This window comes from Anopheles darlingi, chromosome 2 (assembly GCF_943734745.1).
Source record: "Anopheles darlingi chromosome 2, idAnoDarlMG_H_01, whole genome shotgun sequence".
NCBI lineage: Eukaryota > Metazoa > Arthropoda > Insecta > Diptera > Culicidae > Anopheles > Anopheles darlingi.
In genome coordinates, this window is record NC_064874.1 from 46,801,903 (window position 1) to 46,824,000 (window position 22,098).

The 22,098-nt window shown below is 47.5% G+C and overlaps 1 protein-coding gene across 1 annotated transcript in view; it reads right to left on the reverse strand.

The window, feature by feature from the left end:
* Positions 1-22,098, reverse strand: part of LOC125959265 (uncharacterized) — a 238,194-nt gene that overhangs the window by 79,392 nt on the left and 136,704 nt on the right. Inside the window, exon 3 of the mRNA XM_049692079.1 lies at positions 18,976-19,024. The gene's annotated coding sequence lies outside the window, so the exon portion shown is untranslated. The remainder of the gene's footprint in view (positions 1-18,975; positions 19,025-22,098) is intronic.

Here is a 22,098-nt window from a genome sequence, read left to right on the forward strand (position 1 = left end):
ACGAATGTTTTAAGTACCTTTCAGGTAAAATATGATCACATCAACTTAGCCAAAATCGTCGACACGTGATACTATGCCGAGCTTTGCCAAGAAATGTCTTGGAATAATTATTTTTTAATTTGAATACATAGATATTTCTCTGAAGTTGGAATGTCAACTGACATTTTCAATACAATTCGAAATGTGCGCTAATAAGTATATCTATAAAAAGTACGAACCAAAATGTGCGCTGATTTGCATCCATTACGATCCATTCATATTGAGCTCTTTGCTTTCTATTTTTTTATGTTCTTGCTGCAACAGCTTTATCAAGAAACACATTCCAATCGTGCATTTAAATGGAGCTCTTTGATTAGTTAAAAGGTGTTAAATGATTGAGCGATCCAAAGATAAGATATTTTAAAAAGAAGAAAACAAATAAAGGAAAGACATCAAAATGGAAAATGTTGAAAGATTGAAAATTTGATAAATTAGTAGATAAATTAGAAGTAATTTAACGCCATTGTACTGATATCCCAACTGCTTTTTGTTTAGCTTAAGTTTACTCTGCTGTCCTTTTTCTAACAACTTAAGTGATTGTTTTTTGCAGAAAGTGTCATGTATTATTACATTGATTTATGTGACATTAAACGACATTTCGCTGTAGAATATTTTCCAAAGTTAAGGGAATAGTTAGCGAATAGCAACTCACTCAGATATTTAACTTGTAACGCTACTGGCGTTTAGTCGCGACCGATTACGCCGCGCCAGTCCGAAACGTTGCCGAAGCAAAGTGTGCGATGCTGCAGAGGAGCTGGAAGAGACTCTTGTCGCTGATTCCGCTGGTCGCTGATCGCTGGTCCGGACGAAAAGGCCTGTCAAATGCTGACTCGGTGTCTCACAAGGGTTACCACGGGTGGGGCCCAGAGCAAGATCGAGTAGCTGAGGCTTTCGGATGAGCTGTAGCGGTCTCAAGACAAACGCGGATGGTTTCGTGTTGAGTACAAACTTCCAACTCCCCTTTATTAAGGTCTATCTTAGCCTATTTATACTCTAAAGTTCTAAGTGGAGAAGCCACCCCTCTCACCCCCTTCGCTCCCGAGTCTCAACTGCTGACTCCGCAAACCAAACAGACACCGATGTTTAGCCGCTGCTTCCGGGACCGACCGAGCCGCTTCGCTGATGCTTTGGTTTGGCTCTGTTTGTATGACTTTCATACAAACAGCTGGACCGCAAGTTCCGCACTCCAGAATGAGGTCATTGCTGCGACCTCGTTATCATTGTGACATCGTCGTCAGGGCGCATTGGGTGGCGACGTGTTGCGCATGTTGTCTTCCTGTCATGTCAAATCGTCGTCGCGTCGCATCGGTCATCGGCTGCGCAGGTAGCTCCGGTGTCGTGTTGTGCTGCGATGGTGAACTGGCCAATTCTCCGAGGGCTATGCGGTTGCATACTTCTAGGCATACGAAGAAGCGTCAAGACTCGAGAACGCGAGGCGGGGCGCTTCAAACTGATTGCCTTACGCAGAGTGCAGCAGCTTGCATCCCCATCATCATGCTCCGTTTACATGATTAAGTTTAAGACGTAACCGTATGCTTTAAGCACTGCTGAGTAATGGGACGGTGGTTTGATTGATTTTCCAAAACGCTTATCCTCATAAATTAGAAACACACTGACCCCGCTCAACGTCTTGCGCCCGGGGGCGCAAAATACTCCACCTCAAGAAGCCCGACCAGCAACCGGCGGGGCCACCAAAAAGGGCAAGAAAATCTCACATTTCGGGACGATAGCCCAAGAATTCATTACCACCACTTTGGGGGGAGACAGCTGCTAGTGGAGTGCTGGAGAGCGGATTTTTCCTGTCGCTCGCTCGGAAAGCCAAAGTGGAAGAAAGTGGAAACTTTTATCGCACAAAACTTGGACGTTGGGTAAAGGGGCCGGGTAAGGGGCTGGGTGGTAAGCGGACCATAGATAAATTGCACTATTTCCGATGCCACCAGCGCCATACCATCGAGTGTTTGCACCCTTTTGCATCATCCCCCCAAAAAAACCACCCAACTGAAGCACTGTGTTGTTTCATTTGTTTTAAACCCTCTCGAGTGCGTTCGGCTTGGTGCGGTGTTGTGTGGTGTGGTGTTGGTATCTTCCGTTCTACGTTCGAGTCTGGCGCACTTTGGCGTTCACTTCATTCGCCGGCGTGGTGGTGGTGCTTCGTCTTTGTAAACAATTTCCTGGGTTTTTGTTCTGGTCATTTCCTCCTGGTCCCGTCAAACAACCACCACACCGCAACACCGAGGGCATTAGTCAGCTCCTGGTCGGCCACCGGACCGAGGGACGGACTCACCGAAGCGAAGCGACGGAGCGATGGGGCGATGGTCAATGTTCGCTTCTCGGTTGTCCATTGATAAATGCTCTCCACTTCAGCTACACGTTTAGCTACTAGCACTAACCGACTGGCAGCTGGAGACTAAAGGCTCTTCAACAACAAAACACAACAACAACAACAATCTCGCTTCGATTGCGATCGCCACAGACGACGCGGAAAGCATTTCAACAAATGAATTCCGATACCATATTGAATGAAAATATTTAAATTAATCGAACGGAAAGATGAAGCCCATTACCAAGCACGGGATCCGGATGGCGGCCACTCGGCCATTCTTGCTTCGGTATGCTGCGCCCATGGCCATGGTGTGTACATCAGAACGCGTTCGGTTGTACTATGAAGTGCATGTATTTGCTCTCTCTCTCACGCGCGCGCACTTTCTCTCTTCCTCTCCTCGTTTGATGCGTTGTGCATTATTGCATATGTAAATCGGCAGCAAATCGAGGTCATGCGCCAACAACACCGGCCATGGAGGAGGGCATGGCGGCTGTAATTGATATGAATTGTTCACATAGATAAGCCCGCAAATACACGCTCACTAATTCGAGGAATTTAGATTGATTACAGCGAACCCCGGGTCCCGGCGTCCGGCGGGAGTTTCTATCGGTGAGGGGATCGAGTGACGGGACCGAAACCACTTTGAGCACAAATGCTACAACATATCATCCGCCAAGTGGAAGGGGGCATGGATGCAGAATGCAATCATGAACACTTTGATAATGTTGCATCACACAGTGGCCTAACGGCCTAGTGCCTATAGTGGATGCACTCCAATACATGGCCACTATTGATTTTGCATTTTTGTTTTCTTTGGTTTCGTGTTGTGATAGTGTTGTTCCAGGTGATAGGATGTTTGCTTTGTCTCTTTCTCTATCTCTCTCTCTCTCTCTCTCTCTCTCTCTCTCTCTCTCTCTCTCTCTCTCTCTCGGAATAACATTATGTTCAGATCGAATGAAAAAAATCGAAAAATAAAACACAATGTTAACAATTTCAACTCGAGAGCACACACATGTCCGTCCGATGGCAAGTAATTCAATGGCAAAGTGATTGGCGGAGTATGCAAAGGGTACGTTAATGTGAGGTGCTTTGTGTTGTTTTATGGTTTTATGGTAAAGCTTTAGGCAACATAGATTGTTGCCAAAACATGATTTGGTACTTCACCACCGGTGACAGTCGAGGGTAACAAGAGGCCCTCTAGCGGAAAAGAACGAAGACGACAGGGACGAAGCGCGGGCGATCGAGAGCGATCGCGAGTGAAGAGGGGTCGAAAACGTGTAGCAGATAGAAACACACAATTTTTCAGCTCTCCTGTTATTACGATTTGATAAAACACACTGGCGAATAGTGTGGGTAATAAAAGTGCTAGAAGAATTAACTTTTGCGTACAGTTTTCGACTACACTGAAAAATTGTTTTAGTGAAAAGTTGTTATTGTGAAGAGTTGTAGGTGGAAATTGTGTGACAGTCTAGACTGAAAATTGTAGACTGTCAGGGAGTTCGCTAGCAGTTAAAACTGCAAAATTAGTGAAAAATTGTTTGGTGCAATTAATATTGCAAAATTGTTAGTGAGTTGTTGGTTGGTGCTTTACGACACTGCGCGGTTATGGTATGAAGGCGCAACGAAGTGCAGCATCGAGCGGCGGGAAGACGCCAACGAAAAACGGCGCAAGCCCGGCAGCGATGGCGGCCCAAAGCGTCCCGGGCGCCGCTGGAGCATCGACCCTTGCAGAAGGGTCAGCGAGGGCAACGAAGGGCCGGCGTCAAGCGGAGGCACCAGTGGGCCGAACGGGGACGGAGTCGACTGCGTCACCCCGGACGGAGGGTCCCCACAAGAAGGAGATCCGCAAGGCGAAGGCGCCGGCATCGCCGGCCCAGACGGTTGGGACTCGCGAAGAGCGGCAACGGGCTGCAGCAACACGCAGCAAAGGGACGCATGCGAAAGGCGTCGCCAGCCCGCGAGTGATGGCGGCAAGAGGAGCTTGCAAGGGAGCAATGGCCCCCACCACGGGGTCAACGACAGACCGAAGAGGTGTCGCCTGCGCGGGAGCGATGGCGGTCCAAAACGCTCCCAACGAACAGGGAGCAACGGCCCTTGCGACAGGGACGGCGGTGGAAGATGCGCCGCAGGCATCAGGTGATATCGCGAGTGAGACGGTAGTGAACGCCCCATCCATGATGAGCCTGGAAACGGAGATGCACTTGCGAATGGACGAAATGAGGGAAGAAGTGAAGCGTCTCGTTGTCGATCAAATAAAGTGCGCGGTCTCAGCAAGGGACTCTGAGCGTACTAGCAGCAAACGCCGCAGCAAGAATGGCAGCGGGTACAACATGAGTTGCTTGAGCTCTTCGGACAGGACGAGTGAGTGGGTGGCCGAAGTTAGCCGATCACACGATAAGCGCGTTAGTGAACAGTGTGGCGATTACCGCTCAGCGCGACGTGCGATCGAGCGTCGATCGGAAGAGGAATGGTGCCGTGAGGACAGAGAGTGGCCCAGTGAATTGGGGCTGGGACTCCCCTCGTGCGCTCGGAGAGTGAGGCTGGGTCACCATGACAACGAACTGATAAGTGACCTACGCGAGTGCGAACGGCCCCGGGGCCCGGTCGGGATTAGTGAACAATGCTACGACGCTGGTGCTGGGAGTGATCAACGCTACCATTTTGAATCTCGGAAAGAAGCGAGATGCACAGATTACAGATGGAGAGATGAACCCAGCCGGCCGCTGCAATTGAGTCAGGGATGCCGCATGAGTGATCCGCATGAACCTCGGATGTGTTCCACCAGCGTGGGGCAACCGGATGCCTACACGCAACGCGGAAGCAGACACCCGAGCCGAACTCATAACTGGAGCCAGGACGACGGGGAGGAGTTCCACCTGAGCCGGTCGCAGGCAGCAGCGAGGAAAGGGTCGCAGAAAGATCTGCCAGCCTTCAAAGGGGACCCTGAAGAGTGGCCGCGCTATAGCACACTCTACCGCCAGACAAAGCGGATTTGCGGTTCCACCGACGAAGGAAATACAGCGCTCCAGCAAGCGGTGATCGAGAAATTCGCTCTCTGTGAGGACCAATTGGCCAAACTATTGGAATGGATTACACGAGTCGAACAGGATATCGCTGCAGTCGGAGGACCAAAGGAACAAGTCGACGATCTACGCAATCAGATCAACTCACTCAAGCAAATGAAGGAGGACATCGACGCACAAAGCCGTCCAGTGGCCGCTTGTTTGGATCAGGTTCGGCAGCTTGTTCTCATCGGAGGAGATGTTCTGAGTGCACCTGAAGTGGCGGCACTCGAGACTTCTGGTCGAGAATTGCGTTCGCGAGTTGATAAAGCACAAGATCGCACAGGAAAGCTGCTCTGTCATCTGGATGCAGCGCGTTACGAGCTGGGAAAACTGCGTTCGGAGCTCGATACATTCTCCAGCTGCCTGCAAACATCGCGCCGTACCTTGGAGGAGAAGGAAAGCACTCTTTCCGATTTGCACGACCTGCCTTCGCAGTCGGACTCGGTGAAGGAGTTCCACAGCGACGTTATCGCACATCAGGCCGATCTGTGCTTCATCACAATGTCGGCGCAAAAGTTCGTCGACGAATGTAAGGAGTATCTGGGAGTGCTGAACGACTTTTGCACGACGCTGCCCGAAAGGCTGCCGCACATCGAGCAGGTATCAAGCTCCGACAGTCCCATCCGTCAGGAGGTGCAACTAGCAACAGCGCAATATCGTGATCTGCTGAACCGGACCAATGCGCTGCTCGATCGCTTGGCCGGTCTTGGCAGTCGCCAGCGGGACTATCAGGAAGCATTGGAGAAGGTCCGCTCATGGCTACGTGATGTGCACCCGCGCGTCAGTAGTGCGCTATCAGATCCCATCGCCGCCAATCCAGAAGCAGTGCAGGATCAGATGAATCAGACGAAGGCTCTGCAGAGTGAGTTCCTCTCGCAAGGCCGCTTGATCGACAATGTTCAGCATAGCTTGGGTGCCCTACTGAAGTCATTGGCTGGTCGCCTGAGCCCTTCGAAGGTGTCCGCGCTCGAGATACCGGTCGAGGAGGTGAAAGATAAGTACAATCAGCTCCTGGAGGCGGTTGGTGATCGATCGAAGCTGCTCGACACCGCACTCGTACAGTCGCAGGGCGTTCAGGATGCGCTCGATGGTCTTGCTGGGTGGATCAATCAATCGGAGGAAAAGTTTAAGATACAAAACCGACCTGCATCGTTGATCAAGGACCGGCTGAATGAGCAGGTACGCGAACATCGTGGCTTGCTGAATGATCTGGAATCGCACCGTACCTGCCAGGAGAGTGTGACACTTTCGGCGCAGGAACTCTCGGCCACACCATCGAACACGCGTCTTGCCAAGCGCATCGAAAGCAATCTGAGCGATGTTACCGGACGATTCGAGAAGCTGCTCGATAAAGCGCTCAAGCGAGGAGAATTCCTGGAAGATACGCTAGCGCAATTGAGCAAGTTCATGAACGACTTTTCGAACCTGGAGCAAGAGCTCACGGCTCCGAACGATGCGCTAGAAGGTCGCGAACTTGTTTCGCTCCCGGCGGAAGTGCTGGCAGAGCGTATGGTCGAGCTGTCCCGACTGAAGGAAAAACTGGGCCCTCAATATGATGCTACAGTGCGTTTGGGCAAGGATTTGGTTGCCACGCGTGACGTGACGAATACAGGTGTGGTACGCGACCGCGTGAAAGCACTGGAGAGCATGTGGAAAACGGTGGACACTACGTTGGAGGACAAGCTGAAGTTATCCCGGCAGAAGGCCGAACAGCCGCATGCTTACGAAGATCTGAAGAATCAAGTGCATGGCTGGTTGGGTAGCATCGAGACTAGTACGAACAACCTCGCTCCGGTGGCTGTGGATGTGGAAGCGATCAAGTATCAGATCGAAGAGGTTCGCTCACTCGTGAAGGAGCACCGCGAGTACGGAGTTACGATCGATCGTGTGAACGATCTTGGTGCACAGTACGATGCACTGATCCGTCCCGATAGCCCAACACGCAAACGCTCCGGGTACAGTCCGATCAAGCGCTCGAACGTGAGCCCGATGCGACGGCTTGCAGGTGATGTCAGATCACCCAGTCCAACGAAGGGTGGTGCACCGCCCCTGTCGCCCGCCAGTGGATCGAGTGGATTCGGTGGTCGGCGGTCGTCGCAAGACGGTTTCCATCTAACCGATTTGACTCCGATCCAGCAGCAGCTGACTGAGATTAACAACCGATACAGCTTGGTCGGTGCACGGTTGAACGATCGACAGAACGAGCTGGAGTCCGTGCGCGATGAAGTTCGCAAAACCCAGGACCAGTAGATCACCTAAAAGAATAGAGTTAGAATACGGCTGCCTGAGAGAGAGAACTTACGTATATCCAGAAGGAGAAGACGAAGTTGAGTGAAGGCGTGCAGGAGGTTGAGGACGAACTATTGACGTGGATAGGAGATACACGATATTACAATATCACAGGTGCACGTGGTAACGATCACGGGAAAACATATAGGGACTTAGAAAGTGAGAAAGAAGAAGTAGTCGCAGAGCTGTCACCGGTGGCAGAAGTACGGGGGGGAGTGTTGCCAAAACATGATTTGGTACTTCACCACCGGTGACAGTCGAGGGTAACAAGAGGCCCTCTAGCGGAAAAGAACGAAGACGACAGGGACGAAGCGCGGGCGATCGAGAGCGATCGCGAGTGAAGAGGGGTCGAAAACGTGTAGCAGATAGAAACACACAATTTTTCAGCTCTCCTGTTATTACGATTTGATAAAACACACTGGCGAATAGTGTGGGTAATAAAAGTGCTAGAAGAATTAACTTTTGCGTACAGTTTTCGTATGCAATGTAAATTTATGAAATATAAATGTTTTGTTTAGAAACAGAATATTGTACGCGGATTGACTACGTGGAAAATTTACGTGCGAACTATTGGACATACAGCTCGTCCGTCCTTCAATCTGTTCTTAAAAAACCTATATGAACTATTCATGGCATTACGGAGCTGGTAAAAAAAATAGCAGAGAAAGTTTCTATGGTTCAAAGCTAAAAGTTGCAATACCATTTTTTATGCAAAAAGAAAACAAGTAAACGATATTCATTCACTATAGGCAAGGAAGAACCGAGCAAGCAAGCTTAGAACTCGTTCTTCAGCAAGGCTTATCGGCTTATCATGGTGGTTCTTTTCAAACGAATAGAATCGATATCAACTCCTGTTCCTTCATATGCATCTCGTTGCTTGTTAATTAATATTACAACGTACGCTCTTTTCTTTACATCCACTAGGGACAGGCAAGATTTTCCTATCAAATGTCTGTAGAACACGGTTCCTGTCTCATGCTAATAGTTGGATGGTTTTCAGCAAATACTCGATCTCTACAAATGCAACACAGTAAAAAGGTGCTTTGAGGTGAACTTTAAAATAAGAGATCCATAACATTGCAATAATGTGAGGAATGTGGTCTTCATTTGTTTTGACGCACTGAATAAAAAATCTCCCCAAAAAAAACTATGACATTTACTTCCAGCGAATACCTTCCAGGAACTGCCTTCCAGCCAGCTAGTTCTCTCGACCAAAACCGAAAAAAACGAATGTCCTCAAAAGGCTCCATTCGCTGACGACGCTGATTACGCGGCGCTCCTAGGTACATAAATCTAGCCGCATCCCAAAATCCGGAGAAAATGGGAAACAGCTCACGGCTGTAAACTGAAACTTATTTGATTTCCACCCGACACACCCGACCGGGATGACACCCGTGACCATGCCGAGGCCGGGGCCGGGGCCAGTACCGAGCAGCTCGATTACATCTGCGTCCGCTGTTTTCGGCTGTCCGTTGTGTCGTTTTCGTTTTTCGGCGACGGATGAGACGCGCTGCTAGAGACCCCTCCGGGCTTTCATTCGAAATGGAAACGAGGATCGTAAATTTCTTCGGCGTGGCGGCCGCGAAGATGAGGTCGGCGAAGATGAGGCGGACCACGGAAAAAGATAAAAGCGCGTGGAATGGAGGGAAAGTGCACGTGGTGTGCGGAGTTCCCGCAGTGCCAGGGAAACACATTTCCTCTCGAGGCACTTTTCGGTGGACGGGTCGGCACGCGCCGTGACCGACGACGACGACGACGACGACGACGGAGGGAACATCCTGTGGAAATCGTTACCCGTGTGCCCGGTGGCGTGACGATAATGATACCGTCAGCTAACACACACACACACACACACACACACACACACGCGACAGGTTGTCCCTTTTCCCTTATGCCGGACGCGTTTGCCGGGAGTTTGCACGGATTGCACCGGAATGCCAACCCGGAATGGGGATCAAATTTCCGTAATCAAGCCACAGCCTATCCAACAAACTGTCCACTTCCCTGCTTCCTTTTTGTGGTCCCCCGAGGGGAGGAGAAGGAACTGTAGAGCTAAGGGAAACGAAAAGAGTCCCAAGGTCCGTCGGTGGTCGGAGCATTGGTACCATTTTGGACAGGTGAGCTGCTGGCTGGCTGGCTGGCGGATAATGAATCTGTTCCCGGTCTGCGCTGCGGGCACAACCACTTTGCCGGGTGCCGGGCTTTTCGTGGTGTTTGTCCAATAACCAAGGATTTATGTGGACAAATTTGGTGAGATTTAAGGTGGGTGGGGGGTTGGATGCATTATGGGCTTTCTACATTTCTATATAAGCTGCCACTTTTAAGCTTAATCGATTTAAGCTCAGGATTTGGGTTCTCGGTTTTCCGTTTTTTTCGATTTGAAACCATGAAGTCTCTTTTCTTTGCATGCTCGCAGCACGAAGTTAAGTGATTTTAATTTTTGATGCATTTAATTTTAGCTCTTCTTTAGCTTTATTCCTTTTTTCCAGATTATAATATAAGATGGCGTAATGCCATTGGTATTATGAAATTGGCGAAAAATGTACCATAACCCTAGAAAAAAAATCTGAAATTTGAGTACTAATTTTTGAATTCTTCTTATGGTTCTTCACTGGATTTACTTTTACGCCGGATTGGTAATTACTTTTTCTTAGCTTCGTGCGACGATGAAATGGTGAAAATTCGATCGAATTCGAAAAATTTGATGATAATTCATCAATCAATGTTTGATTGACCATTACTTTAAATGATAAAGTTTTAAGAGTAGCTGCTTCAATACAACACCATCGCTATTAATTGCTCGTTTAAACAGATTTTTAGTATTTCAATTCCTCCATCCGACCGGACACTTAATTTTCACAAAAAGACAAGCTAGCAGTTCTCTTTAGCTTCGCCAAGTTCTTAGTTTAACATCTCATAGTGTGAAAGTTAGGAAATAGAAATTAATTACCATATATTGGCTTAAATTACTATATTCTGGACAAGAGATTACGCAATCACTATCAAGCTCTCCCCTTCTATTGGATGGCACTTGAAAGGGCGAAGAGTGATAATCAAACGCAATGGACTTCCGGAATTACTCCGTTCAAAAGGAGTTGTTTCTCTGGAAGGAAGACAAAAAAAGAACGTTGCAATCCAATCCTATCTTCGATTTTTTTCTTCAATCCAATAATGGCCCAGTTCAATTGACCTCTCGCTCATTTCCCAGTACCCAGCGTACTAGTGTTTACATCGCGCGGAAAACGTACCAGTTACTTAAGTTGCCTCACCCGTAACCTTATGCCACGATTCGCTTGGAAGAAAGAAAGAGAGAAAGCAAAAGCAACATCCATCTGCTGCAGACGCGACGGGCATGGGAAAATTTCCATTAATTTCAACTTTCTCAATGCCATTCGGCTAAGCCGGTTTGCGCTCGGGGAAGAAAGAAACTAAATCATCTTATCACCTGCAAATTATCTTGTTGGTTCTCCTGACGTCGCCACGTAACCGTTGCACTCCGGCCACTCCGGCCGGTGCAGCATACCATTATCGAGGCGAAGTCTTTTGTTCGTTGCGCTTTCGAAAGAGTTAAATCCCTCAAACAGCGAACGCGAACGCGATGCCGAGCACCGAGAAAACATGCCACGGAAGATGGTTTGGAGCAAAAAATTAAAGAAAGGAAAAAACGAACTGAACGAGCCGTGGGCGTAACGTCACCTCCGGACCGTCAGCGACCGGAACCCAGAGCGCTCAGAAGGATTTAAATCGGATTTCGCGAGCATACCTCTCCGGGATGGCGGGGGTTGGAAAAGATTGAGATTTCGAAATCGTTGGAGAATTTGGTCGGTAAAGTTACCCCGAACGTTAGTTTTGGCCAAACCATGGCCACCGGGGGCGGGGGGATTGGGGAATGTATAATTTATCAAGGAAATCATTTGCGAATGGAGCAGAGTGCAGGGTAGCGGGTATGGGGAAGGCGGATGAGCTCGACCGTGGATCAACCGTAGCACTGGGTTCAGAATAATGCTATCAGACCCACGGTACAGCCGTCAGTCAGCTCTCATCAAAAGCCTGGTCGTCGTCCTCGTCGTGGCACGGTATGTAAAATGTTCCAACCGGTAGAAGAGGAGTGCGCCTCTAGAACAAAAGGCGAGGACCAGGATTTAGGACCAACAACTTCATGAAGTCGATTGGCAGGTCGTGGGCAGGGAAGAGAGGAGAGCCTTTGCACTCTGCTTCATTTTCCACCTCCATAAGTTGTCTTTGTACTTTGAAATGAAATGTCCTTCACGGTGGGTGGCCGATCCGACTACTTGACCATTTCCATTTTTCCGGATAACAAATTTCACGCCCACGGTGAGCTATTGTTAGCGCGACATTCGCGAAGCTACGTTTTGGGAATGGTTGAAGCAGAATTGAGTTTATAATAAAAAATTCTTGTGGGACTACATTTTTAAGTTTTTTAACGCACTTGAAACCTGTTAAATGAAAATTACTCAAAAGTAATGAAAATAGTGGCTCATTCAAAGTACCATTATTTATCAGCAAAAATTGGTGTTAATCTTTTCGATATATTATACAGATTCAGATTTCGATTTCGATTTTGGATTATTTTTAGATGTCCCAATAGCTTTGATTTCACCATTTTATTGGCGCTCTGAATCAATGATCTAATAAATGGTAGGAGGCGTTATCGTGCAGCATAACCACATGTTGCGTCAGACGAATGTTAATGCGTTTGAAACTTTTGAAATACATCCATATTTTAATGCAGTGACAGTAAGGTGTTGCACACTTTTAAAGTAATTTAGAAAACCAATACTTTGGAAATGTCTCATCACCATCGGTCTTCCATTTGGCTTATGCGAAATCAACATTCAGAAGCGTGCCCTAAAGGCAAATCATATGTCTTCACAAGTTCGTTTTTTTCTATACTGTTTAAACTATCTTGAGCTATCTCTAATTAAGGGAGGAAGAGTAAAGAATCAGCTACCGCAAATAAGATTATTTGACACAAAAGCATCTTTAAAACATTATACGTTAGTATTATTATAGTTTATTGCATCTTGCTTCTCTGTAACTTATCCATCTTTTTAGAAATCAGATTAGAATTTTATACAAATGAGCAGTTTGTGGTAGCCCCGGTTATAAATTTGCCTGCTTCCTGTGCTTCATTTCAATGCCTTGGCCGCATTATTCCAACCAGCTTCAAACCTGCGCAGCACACAGCTCACTCGATTTGTAAACAGCTTCACGATGTCATGTTAATCTTTTCCATCAAAACGAACACACTCACACCCCCGTCTCACGCAAGACTAGCTCAGTCTTTCAGTGTCACTGTCTTTCAAAAGCGTCACGAGCTGAAGCAGCTGAAGACGAAAACCGAAATCCGTTCTACCGCCACTCGACGGCATCACGTAGCGTTGGCGGTTCCGACAACGCAAATGAACGATAGTTCCTGCATGAAACCACTCACTCCAAACCCACGCACACACACACACACACAGGGACACAGGGCTACAGGGCCACAGTGTGCTTTCGGCCTTGGAACCACCGCCCCGAGTGCTGGTGCCGCGTGAAAGGATATCCGAACACCAGGACCGGACCAAACCGGGAGTGGCGTGGTGGCGCGCAGTCGGTCGGGCAAATGGAATCACAAACAGTAAAGACGCTGATGCCCAATGAAATAAAAGATATGACAACGGCAGACCGTTCAGAGCAAATGATACCATAACCTCCCTTCCTTCTCTCGCGCTCTCTCCCATAAAACTGGCACGCCACGGGCGCCTCCATCGGTTGGCTGCACCCTGTGTACGTGTATGTGTGTGTGTATGTTTGTCGCTGGTAGTCCCCTGTATTCATTCCTCGAACAAAGCGACACAAACACACGAGTGCGCGAAGGCGCCCGCAAACACAGACCAGCTCGTTCCCATGACGACGATTACGACGATGATGGTGGTGGGCTGCTGCTTCTGGTCCTACTGCTGCTGCTGCTACCATAGCTACGGTTCCACGGGTTCCGGGGCTGGCTGTTAACTTGACCCGCAGCCTCGCAACGCCTCGCCCTTCCACGGCAAAGGAAGGAAACTATTTTCCGAGCCATCGGTAGGGATTCTGTTTACTCAGGATAAAATTCGTCTTCGCCAGAGTCAGACTGTCAGCAGCAACCTCGGAGCCGGAACCGAGTCGAGACTGGGCGCCGAGGAGGAGGAGGAGGAGGAGGACCTCACTGCGCCGCTCGTTCGCTGCCATTCGACCGCAGGCGAATTGCCAATTAGTGGTTGCTTTCCGGGTCCCTATTTTTATTTATGTTCAAACCGTTCCGTTTACTCTTGCTTCTGATGTTTTGCGCTTTATTATTATTCATATTTTTGTTTTTCTGACAATCCAGTGGGCACTGGTGGGTGAGGAATGGACGGGAGGGTGGGTGCTCGCGACAGTAAAAGCAGATCGGATAGTGGCCAACAGAGGGGGATTCGTTGACCACCCGAAAAAAAGGGCAACGAACGGCAAAGCAAAACCTATTCGTCATCGATGCCACAGGCCACAGGCGGAGGGGAAGTGAGGGGGTTGCAGAGACGAGGGGGCTGAGAAGGCAATATTGAATTACTCGACACACAAAACTCCGCACTCCACGGGCGGAGCGCGTGGTGATAGGAGCCGGTTCTGTGCCGTTCCGGGAAACCAACGCCAAAGGACGAACCGACGCCGGGAAACCGACGCCAAAGGGCGATGCTTTGTCTTTTGCGCCGCTCCTGCTCCGGGACTCCCGGGAAAATTGGCGTCATCCTGAGGGAAACTCGGCTGGTTTGTGATGCTTGGTCGGATGACAGACTCTGTGTGTGTGTACGCGTACGTGTGTGTCTGTGTGTGTGAGCGCTACATTAGTCACGGACAAACGGCGGATCCGTATAAATAAACAATGTTATAAATGATGGTAGCATAATGACTGGGTAGCCGGCTACCCATGGACTCGCCTCCAGCAGCACTCCTTGAAAGCCAGAATAGCTTACTTCCTTTTCCGTTTTCTTGCGCATAGCTTCCTTTACGTGCCATCAAGTAGCACATCCGTTCGGTGTCAGTGACAACGGCGCCGGTCCCGCTGTTTAGTATCACTCGCATATGCATAGTAGGCGATGGCGAAGGCGAAGAGAACTTGTTTTGGGGATTTGGCGGCGGAGTGGCTTTTCTTTTTCTAGCTGCTTGCACGAGAAAAGTGGCAGCAGGAGTTGTACCATACCGTTTGGAATGGTAATTTAAATCCACATCCATGTTCCACCGACGTCGACGTCGACGAGACTCGCGAACAGGAGAGCCAGCAACAGTACAAAAACAGCCACTCATTAACATTTTCGAATGAGCATTGCTTCGATTATACGGGCGGTGAGCTTACGGGAAGACGAAGGAGCTCTCGCCAGCAATTCTTTTGTCAGGTATGGTGGGTATTGTAATGCTCATTATTTTCTGATTATTTACATCCCAACGCAATGGTATGGAACATCAACCTTGTTCATTTGATGATAATAATGATATGGAGGATTGGTAAAGTTCGAAACATCAAACGAATGCTCAGGTGCGAAGCATCGGTCGTAAGAAATACGGCAAACTAAAAAGCTATTAGCAATTTCAAACTGTTCCACTTTTTAACGAACTATATCTACTGTGTACTTTTTTGATTGATTATAAAATTTTGTGGGAGATTTCAAAATCTAAACGATATACTGAGTGAGACAACTTTGTTGGTACACTAGCAGTAACTGAATTCATAATCTTTCAAAATCCAGAGTCATTTACCTTGAAATCAAGTAACAGGCGCTTAGTTGTTAATTGCAAATGTTGAAGTTTTGGGATATTGCCTTCATTAAGAGTTAATACTACCAGCCGTTTGATGAGAAACGTGTAGCTCGGCGAGCAGAGCATAACCAACAGATGTTCAATTAATGTTTTGGTCCATTCTCTTCTAGATTCTAGAATTTTCAAAAATAATATGTCTACAATCGAGTGACTAATATTTAACTGCACATCTCATTTTGATGGTCTATGTAGAACAATTCATTAAGCTTTTAGAGTTCCCTTTTCTCTAAGAGCTATCGAATACATTTACAGTATTTAATCGCACGATTAATACCATATTGATATATTCTTTTTTCAAACATCGTATCACCGTCCAATTGAATTATTTTGCGAAGTGTTATTTAAAAATGAAATTAATCGGAAGGTTTTATCTTTGATGTTTTGTTTGATAATTCATTCGCAGTCGTAGCGTGAAGTACGATGAAAGTATATTCTGTGATGTATATTAGTGCATGGACTTTTACAAACCCTTGTTCATGCTATTCTATTTATATTCTAACCATAGGAAACAGAAAAAAAACAATTTCAATAATGTCTCAAACAGGTTATATCGAATAAATTGAAGATCGAAGGACGATCCACGTGATGACACTGAACACCGAAATATTACTTTTTTTCTGTTATCAATGGATCGCTCTTTGGGGTTTTTTTTGGAGCCATTGCGCATGGCCGGGTGAGGTTTCTAAAATGACCCGCTATCGCATCCGTATTAGTTTTCGTTCGTTCTTCACCCAACCACCCACCGCACCAAGCAGCAGGCCCGCTTGACGCGCCCCATCATTTATCACACAAATGCATCTATGAATGATTCATCCATTTCGGGCGTGTTTTAGTATTCATAACTTTTCCAACGTTTTCTGTGTGTTTTTTTTTGCCAATCCCATCCGGATTCTCATCATTTGTGAGTTTGGGACGGTTCGGTTTTGCCCGTTTGCCGGCTGCTTGCGCGATATCACTTCCGTCATTCTTATGCCTGGATTTCGATCAACAATCGAATGGAACTGGAAGTCGGACCGAACCGAACTCGAACGGAATATTTATGTGCACCCGGTTTGGATTAGGACAGTAGCAGCAGCAGGAGCAGCAGCAGCAGTAGCAGTAGGGAAGAAAACCCAACACCAACATCATTACGGCAAAATAGCTGTTTTGTTGCCAAGGAGGGGGACAAAAAAATAACCTCCATGAACTCCTGGTCGATGGCAGCAGCATCCCCGTGCACGGATTAACTCCTACGGTCGTTGCCAGTTGAGCTAACGAGGGATTATGTTGCTTGCATTGCTACTGAGGGGAGGCGAACGTTGGCTGTCGGAAAAAAGGGGAGTCTTATTTGCTGTGGATCAATTTATGCGAAACGAATTCGCTTGCGTCGTTATAGACAATGCTGACGTGTAGAGAGAAGGGGCATTGACCAACACGTCGTGACGATATTCGCTTTGCGCCGCTACCGGAAGGCCATATGCATTACTTTCAGCCGCCATGGACTCTGATGGAACATGTCAAACTCATACGGAAGCAGGCTGAAGGTTGGTTTGTTGGTTTTTGGGGCTGGCGGCTGCTCGTGGCAGTCGAAGAAGAATTGTATCCCATTTCTCTACCACTCTCTCCCCCACCGGAACCTCTCCTTCGGACCTTGCTTCCGGTACACTCGAAGAGAGTGACCACCAAGTGCTTAAGTGGATGAAACCAACTAATGCTCCGCTCGGTTTTGCAATAGCCGCTAACTCGTAGAAGCTCGATAGCAGCAGAGAGATATAAAGAGAAGGAAAGAGAGAGAGAGAGAGAGAGAGAGAGAGAGAGAGAGAGAGAGAGAGAGAGAGAAAGAGAACCGCGAACGAACAAAAAAAAAACCTGGAAAAACCAGGGCACCGACGAATTTCGACGTCAAGTCTGCTGCTGCTGCCGGCCAAAGTCAACGATTTTTCCATCCGGCCAAATCGAATACGAGGCTCGACCTCGGCCACGGGCAAACGCCTCACTGGTCTCACGGACTGGTGCTGACAGTGACATGCGGAAGGCGGATAATGAAGAGGCGTAATTATCTCATAATCCAATTAGCAGACGTTAAGATTTCGGTGCCGCCGGTGCCGTCGGGCCCGGGGGGAAGCAGCCTACTACGGGATGATAAATCGTTACTCATGTGCTACGCTAAGTCGTGCGATGATATGTTGAGAAGCTGTTTACTGCTGCTTGCTTTTTTGTTTTGTTTCTTTCTCCTCTTCCTTTCCCCATTCGCCATGCCAGTGCCACATCGTATCGCGTTTTGTTGCTGGCGATTAGTGGAGTACGTTACGCACACCACGAACGGTGGCCAAGCGGAGGTGGGCACGGAACGGAAAGAAAATATTGATATTTCATCGTTAATGCGGCAGATGCGGTGATGCTTAATGGCCATTATGCATCAAATTGGGCAATTTGGGAGCCAGGCCGCAGTCAGCCCGGGGTCTGATCAAACAAGCGCAATTGTTTGTGTGTGTGTGTGTGTGTGTGACTGAGAAGCTGATGTGGAGCTTTGTGTGATCTCATTACGAACACGCAAGACAGGATCACAATTTTGTTTTAACCTTTGTCTCGAGTTTGTTAAATGTTAGTAAAACAATTACAAAAAAAGGTAAAAAACCAATATATACACCTCAACCGATTCGGTAGGCTAACCGATTCTAATTGCATACATTTAGGGGCCGAACATTTCAAAATTTGACCGTTAAATAACCAGTGGAATGAACAAGAACCTTAAACATGAGATTAAATCAATTTATGGTGCGAAAAACTACCCAAATACTATCTTTCGACAGTGAAAATGTAATGGCTTCTCCCTACCCCCTTCTCTAATAGCACTATTTAACGTTTATAACGTATTTTTTAAAGATATTTAACTGAAAAGGTGTGCATGTTTTTGGGATAATTATTATGTCTAAATCATTTTTTTATCTATCTGGAAGGGACGGGGGAAGGTATAAGCGATGTACTTGGTATGTACTCGCTCCCTCCCCACCCCTCCTCCACTTTCCACATGTATTTCTGTGTCCGGCTCATTCTATGGTTATCTAACGGCAAAATTTTGAAATGTATAACCGCTAAAATTATTTGAATCGGTTGAGGTGTATGTTTTGGTTTTTTACCCAAAAAAATTTCAACTACTATTAGGTTTTTGCATTAGTTCTTTACATTCTGCTTAACGATGGCGCCTCTACTTTTGGGTCAGATTCAAAGCCCCTTATGTTTTACCGTTTCAATATATAACTAAACATCTTTAAAACAAAATTAGTGACTGCTCATAATATTAACTATAACATATTTTTCTCGAGTTAAAAATGTCAGGCATAGGTATTGAATGTAAATGGGTTTTGCTGGGACAAAAAATCGAAAAATCTAATTCAAGGACCTAAAACATTAAACGGAATTACGCGATACTGTATTCATATTTACCTTTATCAATGATGCCGAAACTACGCGATCCGATTATGTTCTCTGCAATCTGCAATAGACAACCCAACGACAAGTAAGGGAAACATTCCATTAGAATAGGTTAAACGGTGGAGGAGTTTATCGTGTTCCCCGATCACAGACCACGAGTCATGCCGCAAATTACCGAAAATAAATCGCAAAAATCCACTTGCGCCACTCCTAGATCGAGATCACTCGACGTGATTTGTGAGGCCCTTGGCCCCTGTCCCCTGCCAAGTTTTAATGCTTCACAAGCGATTAGCTCGATAAAAGTTCGCAATGTTTTTGCTCTGTGTGTATGTGTGTGTGTTTGTTGGTCGATGAAATCGCCCCAATGCATCATCATTCCATCTCGCTCTCGGTCGCTCGCCCGATCTACGCGTCAACATCTTCATTTCGCTTAGATTTTTGGTGCGGTTGACGGGGAACCACTTACTTACGCCTGCGCACACTTCCTCTGCATATCCTTATCAATCCATGTCATCGCTCCCTCCGCATCGCAACGCTCGACGGGGACAGGAGTGAAGTAAAAAAAAAACGGCTTTCCAACCAGCAACCACCGAGTCGAGAACCGAGCCAGCCAAGGGTGGACGGTTTGAGGGGCCAGGAAAAAGTGAGAATTTTCCTGACAAACTTTTGCGCTAAATTCCGGAACCAGGAACCAGCGCTCCACGCCTATCAGCCGGTCCAACCAACGGACCGCCCTTAGTTTGGTTTGGTTTTACGCGGAACCGACGGTTGGCCAGCCCGGTGTACGCCCGGGGCTTCCACTAATTTTTTGTTTGTTCTTCTCGTCCACCTCGTGGCTCTGGCCGCTTTCCTGCTTCCTGCTTCGCCAAGCCCTTTTCTCACCTTCTCACCGCATCCCGTTTGACCAGTGCACCAGTGCCAGGGCCTCTCTGTGCCACGCCAGGGCCATAAGTTGCGGCCAAAGCGTGGAAAGCCCGGGAAGCGGACGAAGCAAGCGGCAAGCAAGTCTCCGATCCGAAAGTTTTTGCACCAAGCGCCGAGAGCTTCCCGGCGCAGGTTGATTTAAGCGGAGCTAAAATTTTCACATTAATTTCCAAATTAAATTAATTAAATTTAATCTCTTATCTTGTCAGTAATGCATTTTGTACGAGTTCAGCTTTCCCCCTTCCAGCGACGGGTGCTTGGCGGGAACAGTTTCTGTGTAACATGGCGTTGGTTTTTTTTTTGGGTTTAGTTTTTGGAAGCCTTCAGGGCGCCGACCAAAAACCAACGCCCGACGGTTACAGTTAGATATGAGCGAAAATGCAGCAGCTTTCGCTTTTGATGCTTGCTGGAATGTCGTCTGCTGCCAATGCGTCCCAATGAAGGGGCAACTTTGGCAACACAGTTACACTCATTTACATGCCCTGCAACCGGGGCTGTTGCTCGTTGTTATATACGTATGTATGTATGTATGGTGGATAAGCCGCAAGTGATGCACTAATCAGATTGTACGAAGCGCTATATTTGACTATCTAGAAGGCATACATTTCACTTGGCAACATTCGAGTGTCCAATACTGTTACTGGATTGCTTTTCTACTGGAATAACTTTATCGGGAAACCCTTAATGTCGCTAGTTTACGACGATGTTATTTTGTGCGATGAAAATAATGCTTTCCCCCCGAATTTGGTGTGTCTCGAGTGAGGCATCACTCCCCCCCTCCCAGATAGCTGGTTGATGTTTGACATTTGTTTCATTTTGTCCCAGCAGCGAACACCCTTCTCTTAAATTTTCTTTCTCTCTCTCTGTTTCTGCAAATACTACACCAGCGCCACCAGCAACGATAATAACTCATGCTGTTCTCTCCTCTCCCCATTCCTTTTCTGGCGTTCTTTCAAAACTTTGCTCCGCATCGAATTTGGCAGGAAATGGTTAACCAGACGACGGCACTCCAACAGCAGGGGACACTTTGCGAGCGCCGCTAAGAGCCGAGGAACGATCGAAAGAGGAGGGGTGTGTAATGTTAAATTAATTTCTGCTTTTCACAAGCAGCATAAACTTCTCCTGAAGTTTGCTGCTGGTCAGGCACGTTTACGCGGAAGAGTCGAAGAGTACGCAGAGGTGGTGCTGAGTGGATGCCAAGATGGTTTCGCTCCCAAAGATGAGCAAAGTACGTGTGAAGTTGTGAAGCAAACTACTGCATCATCATGAAGTGACGTTGGTTGGTCGGTCGGTCGAGTTTGTAAGAATGAAACGAGAGCCAAACACACACAGACACACACACACACACGCGCCAAACTACTTGCGAAGCTTAACTTTGTTTGGCGTTTTCTACTCGAAACCGAAAGGATGGGAGTTCCGGATCGTGTCCATACCCGGAGTGGCCGGGATACCGGATGCGCATCCGGGAGTGAAGTGCAGTCTCTCTTGCGTCGGGGTGTTACTTTTAATTTCTGAAGAGTACATCATTGCAGCAGTAGTAGCAGCAGAAGGGTCCTTGAGAAAGTGACGAACGTCTGCGTTTGCTTTCGAAGCATAAGTTCTTATGAGGGGAGGGCAGGGCCGTCAATTAGCATTTCGTGAAGTACAATCGATCCGTAAAGTCACATTCAAGCTTAACAACCTGTCTGTCCATTACTTTGGAGCAACCACTTGGTGTAGTTCTTTTCAAATGTTTCGGAAGGGCATCTTTCCGAAACATTTCGTCATCAAATGAGCGATAAAGAGGAGGTATTTTAGAAGGTTAGTTTCATGGAAAAATCATCGTGACATTTGTATGATGAAAGAATGCATTGTCGAGTAGCTGGATATCATACTAAAGCGATTCCATATTGAATTGTAGCTCCTGAGACAGAAGACAAAGCTGGACAAACGTTGCCCGTTGTCCTTTAGTAGCAGCAGCGTCCCAAATAGGGGCCACGGGAGAACGAACTTCAGAACGATTTACCTTACCCCGGGCACCAATATCCCGCGGAAATGTGCGAAAAAACTTTCCCAAACCATCGAACGCCTTGATTTATCGTCATGTACCGCACCGCACCGCACCACAAGTATGCAAAAGGGAAACCTCACATGTCCCGTGACACATCGGCGCGCCAGCGACAACGTAATCAGTGAGGCGTGAGCTTTCGTAGCGTATAACCGAAACCCACC